Below are 6,075 nucleotides of genomic sequence, written 5' to 3'. Positions count from 1 at the left end.
TCCCCGAAGAGTGCCTCGGTCATATCGAAAGTTTTTTCACCTCTCCCCCATTAAAAAACCCGAAACTTTTTTTAAGATCTTTTCCGTGCATCCACCTGCAGTAACTCTGTTTCTTTTTATGGGGTGGGGCCACAACATTAGTAACAAAGAAACAGAATTTCCGGAGGATGAGGCCCAGAAGTCAGGATTTTAAAAAGATTCCCAGGTGATTCTAATGTGCAGCCAAGGTTGAGAACCACTGCAATAGAATATCAGCAGCTTCCCAGGTGTGTCCTTTCAGGATTGTGGTCTCCACTGGTTGATTGGCCAGCACCAGGGCTGGGGGTCATTACTCAATGCAGCTGGTCCTAAGGTCAGCCATGGCGTCACTTGTCTGGTTTTTCTGCTTTTCTGGGCCTGGACCTGAAATATAACTGAGGCCTAGATGTTATCTCTAGGGAGGAAAGGTCAGGGAGTATAAACTGAATGGCCAGAGATATGAAAGGTCAAGGGGGTCCAAAAAGCATGACCATCGATATTCTAGGGGAGGAAAGGTCCCTCTGGGGATGAGACCCGCCCTATAATTGTCCTTTGCTAGGCACCCAAGGCATTCTACCCTGGTGACCTTCTGTACTTGGCCCATCATCCTTGCTCTGCTCATGTCTGTCTGTCTACCACATCAGCTCAAGCAAGCAGTCAGGAAGGAAACAGGGTGACTTCCTCCTTCCTCTACCTGATGTGTGATTCAGGCCCTCAGTGGATTGGGTGATGCCAGCTCACCTTGGGGAGGGCAGCCTGCTTTCCTGAGTCCATTGATTCAGATGCCAATCTCACTCAGAAGTACCCTCCAGATGCACCCAGAAATAATGAATAGCCAGATATCTGCACATTCCTTAATCCAGTCAAGTTGACACACAGAATTAACTATCACAAACGCTGTCATTTAAAAGACTTCTGTATTAGTTTTCAGAACTTGCAGGAGCTTCCATAACAAAGTACTAGAAACTGGGGAGCTTTAACAACAGAAACGTATTGTTTCATAGTTCTGGAGGGTTGAAGTCTGAAATCCAGGTGTCAGCAGAGTTGATGCCTTCTGAGGGCTGTGAAATGCTAAAGAGGAAACCACAGGCCTAAAATTTGCATCACGTGTGCTAAAGCCCATGCTACTAAACCTAGATTTAATACCTGACCTACTTGCTGTTTCAACTTTTCCCAGAAATATAATCTTAAGCAATCAGTCTGGGATTTTCTGGTCAACACCAATGAGTTAATCTGTCACACAGGCCCTCTCCATCCCCCTTATTCATCTTTTGATTCTCAGAACCAAGCATAGTGCTAGGCCCAAAATATAGGGTCTACAAATATTTGAAAAATGAAGAAAGAAAGGAAAGAGGGAGGTGGGGGGGGGGGGATGGGGAGGGAAGACTCTGCTTGCTTTAGATCTTCCCTGGAGACAAAAAAGTCATTGCATGCCATTTCCTTAGTTCAAAGCTTTGTATAAGTCTAAACCACTGATTCTAAAAATGTGGAAATCTTAATTTAAATATCCAGATCAGATGCCTGGTGTAAATTCATCAGGTTGTGAACCAAAAAAGGAGCCACATATTAAATCTGAAAGCTCTGGGGAGGCCTGCATGATGGGCTTACAAATTCAGAGAGTGAAATAACCACATACTATAGCCTGAACATAAAAATTCCTAACTAAAAGCAGGTCATGGAGGGTAGTCATGTCCTAGGCCTGCAGCTTCCTTGGCAAAAGTCAATCTTTCCCTTAAGTGTGACGGTCAGCTGTCTTTTTGTATCTAAGATAACATACCTTTGAAATATCAGAGTAACCTTCTTTTCCTGACCCCTCCAGGGCACAGCCACAGCAGGAGACCACAGAATCCTTCATTGTTATCTTTTTAAAAATTTTATTTTATTTTTCAATTATGATTTGCATTCAGTATTATTTTGTATTAGTTTCAAGTGTACAGCGTAATGATTAGACAATCATATACTTTACAAAGTGGTCCCTGATATTTCCAGTACTCACCTGGCACCAAACATAGTTACCTTTATTGTTATCTTGTCCAAACACCATCTCCATAAACCTTCTTCTTTTTTTTTTTTTAAATATATTTTATTGATTTTTTGCAGAGAGGAAGGGAGAGAGATAGAGAGTTAGAAACATCGATGAGAGAAAAACATCGATCAGCTGCCTCCTGCACATCTCCTACTAGGGATGTGACCGCAACCAAGGTACATGCCCTTGACCGGAATCGAACCTGGGACCCTTCAGTCTGCAGGCCGACGCTCTATCCACTGAGCCAAACCGGTTTTGGCTCCATAACCCTTCTTATGTCTCCTTTTATTCTAATGTATAAAATAAGCTGCAACACTGCCATTCTCCAGAGCAGTTCTCAACCTGTTGAGATTTTGTATCCCAGCAATTATTATCAATTTGACTCAATTTTTAACTCATAAAAATTCTCTATAGGTTTGAATGTTTTCTTAAGTTAATAAGGGACAATATCCTACTTTATTTTGGTTTCTTAGACAACCTAGGGCTAAGGGTCTTACACTCTCATTTATCAGGACTCAATTTTAGAACCAAATATCCAGGCTCTTCTTCAATTTGATCTCTGACCCTGCTCTAGTGACTAGGTCATTTTGCCTTCTAAACTCTGACTCTGTCTACCTGAGGAACTAAATTCCCTGCATTGTCTGTGTCATGGAAAATCTTGTTTTACTAGTTTATTTTGCAGACTCCCAGGGGAACTGAGGTGTTGACTTATGCCTTGTGATGCCCCCTCCTCTGCTGACCATGTCTCACGGCTCCAATTGTTGGCCATATCCCATGACTCCACCTGCTGCTCATGAGTCAACCAAAACTACCATTTTTATCTCCCAAATCCACCTGTCCCATTGTCCCCCATCAGAAAATGATGTTCTTGTTGTCTAGCAACCCATCCCTTTGACTTTTGCTTTTTAAATACTTGCCTCATCTCAAAGAGCATTTTCAGTTCATGCTGAAGGGCAAGTTCTTTCATTTACAAATTATATCAGAATAAAATTTGGTTTAATTGCTCAGAAGAGCCCTGTGGGACTTTCATTTACATGCACTAAATGTGATCTTGAAGATCTAGTTCTACCCTGGCATTTTACAGGTAAGGGACCTGTCCCAAAAGCACTGCCCACAGTCACATAGCCAGTTCCCTGATAAGTCAGGCCTAGAATGGCTTCTCTCCTCTACCATTGTCTTCTTTATATTATGATGCTGCCCCTGCTCCTCACACAATAAGGGTGGGAGAGAGATGACTACCCCCAATACCAGACCCTGCCAATGTTGCAAATCCTCATACAGGCCTCACTAAAATGGGGTGAGGGTGGGAAGTGAAGTCCATGGTCATTGTGAAGTAATCTCAGCCCTGAGGCTACTTGATTGAGATCTTAACCTCATGGGACAGAAAACAGGTGGGTATCTTCATTCATGGCTTTGATGTGCTTAGACTTAGAGAGAATACTTTCCCCAAATTACCCCTCTGGGTTGATGCTAATGCTTGCCAGCAAGCCATTCTTCTTCTTCTTTCTTTTTCCTTCTTCCTTTTCCTCTTCTTTCTCCTCCTCCTCCTCCTCCTCCTCCTTCTTCTTCTTTTAAATATATATTTTTTTATTGATTTCAGGAGGAAGGAAGAGGAAGAGGGAGATAGAAATATAATGATGAGAGAGAATCATTGATTGGCTGCCTCCTGCACACCCCACACTGGGGATCAAGCCTGAAACCCAAGCATGTGCCCTGACTAGGAATCAAACCGAGACCTACTGGTTCATAGGTCAACATCAATCACTGAGCCATGCCGCTGGGCAAGCCATTCTTCTTTGTTACCTAAGACAACGAAGGCTGTGAAAACAATGGCCATCCCAACAATTGACATTACCATGTAGAGGGTATTGTACTAAATGCTTGGCATGCATTATCTCATTTAGTTCTCACCACAATGTCATGGCATAGACACTGGTATTCTCCCCACCTTACAGATGGGAAAACTAGAGAAATTAAGCACCCCACCCAAGGTCCCACAGCCATAGAACTAGAGTTCCATCCAATCCAGTTTGGTTCTAAAGACTGTACAAGCATCCGCCAGGGGGCCTAGGGCAAGTCACTCACCTCTCGGAACTTCAGTTTGTGATATTAACTGGGGAGAATCGTACCTGCCTTGCAGGTGTGTCATACAGATTAGATATAATACATGTAAAGTGCCTATTATAGACTCTCCACTGCAACAAATTCTTCATACAAGAAAGCAATTTTAGGGTCCTCTTCCTGTTGTTCTTATTTATTATACAAAAACTCATGGCAGAAGGAATATATTCCTTCTTTTAATGCTTCATTGAGAATAAGAATGAAAGGAGGACTCAGTGAGGACACTGGGAGGCCATGGGTTATGAACACAGTAGAGAACCCTCTGAATACTTATCACAGTTTAGTCCAAGTCTGATGGTCAATGCAAGCAGGCCATTATCCATGTGATAAAACTAGGCAGGGGATATTTATGGACTGAACAATGGACAGCCTCACTTGATTAGTAAAAGGAATTAATTCTGGACCCCTTTGGGATTCCCAGGGAAAAAGTAAGCTGATTTCTAGAGTGATATAATAGCCATTACATAGGCCTGTTATAGAGCGCCAATGCCAGCATTTTACACACATCCTCCCACCTCATCCTCACAGCAACCCCAGGAGGAAAAGATTATTTTGCCTATTTTATAGAAGAGGATACAAACTTAAGTCTGTTTGACTCATAAGCCCATGATCTTAAAACTGTACTTATTAGAAAAGACGGGTTGCGGGGAAAAGGGGAGGGGGGTACAGTGTCAAAAAAGGAAATAATATTATGAAGGTAGTATTTCACAGACTTCTGGAGTAGGGAATCAAAACTGAAACTAGAAAGTTGGTCTCTCTAGCTCTAGCTCTAGTTCTCTATCTCTATCTCTGCCTTCAGTCTTTCCTTTTGCAGAACACGTCTCTACTTCCTCAGTTCTATTATAGACTGAGGTTATATGCTACTGATCCATCTTCTGATGAAGACCCTTTTCAAGTTTCCAGGAGAGTCATATTGGTCCAGGTGACTCATGTTGAGTCGGGTGTCTTCTAATGTGCTTACTGGTTGGGGACCGGTACAATCATGGCAAGCAGGAACCACCCCTGTAAGCTGCAGGGCATAGAGAAAGGGGAGGGATGCTCGGGGTGGATGAGCACTAGAAAGGTATCCTCCTAGCTATACTACTTTCCTATAAGATGTTCAAGCATTTATTCATTTCAGAAATTTCAAATTTAACATGACCTGTATTAACATAAGCTTTAATTGAGGAATGCGTAATAAAGATGTTAGGTGCCCAAAAACAATTGCTTTAGGCAAAGAACATAGTAAACCTAGAATGTGGGGTAGCCAATTAAAGTGCACCAGGCCAGTTGCCTGATTTAAATATTTTTTTAGTTTCTATGGCAGTGTTGTCTGATGGGGGGGAGGAGAAGGAGAAGCGATTTCACATACATAATTTTAAACATTTTAGTAGCCACTTTTTTTAAGTGAAAGGAAAGAGGTAAATTCATGTTAATAGTATCTTTTATTTAACTCAGTATCCAAAATATTATTTCAGCATGTAATCAACATTAAATAGTATTGATGAGCTATTTTACATTTTTGTACTAAGTCTTCAAAAATCTGATAGGTATTTTACATTAACAGCACATCTCACTTTGGATACAATAGTTTCATTGAAAATACCTGATTTGTATCAGACTTCCTAAAATATATAATTCAATAGAGCTGTGATCACATCTTCCTGTGTTTTATACTCTCTCTCATTGATTCCATAGAGTTTCCAGTTAGGTCCCATTGAGCTGGTCTCTTGCCCAGACTGCTCCTCCTGGGTAGAGGTGATCGTGAGTAGCATGGCCATGCTGAGGTGGTGGTCCTCTACCCCACAGCAACAAAAATGGCTGGAAACAGACATACATTCGTTTATCTCTTTTGCTTAGCCTCTGTAACACCAAATAATTTTTACTAGATTGGCTAAACAATATTTTTGGTGAATTTTTATTTTATTTTT

Source organism: Myotis lucifugus, unplaced genomic scaffold, assembly GCF_000147115.1.
Source record: "Myotis lucifugus unplaced genomic scaffold, Myoluc2.0 scaffold_281, whole genome shotgun sequence".
NCBI lineage: Eukaryota > Metazoa > Chordata > Mammalia > Chiroptera > Vespertilionidae > Myotis > Myotis lucifugus.
The sequence above is the reverse complement of the archived record's forward strand: the minus strand, read 5'-3'. Positions refer to the sequence as shown.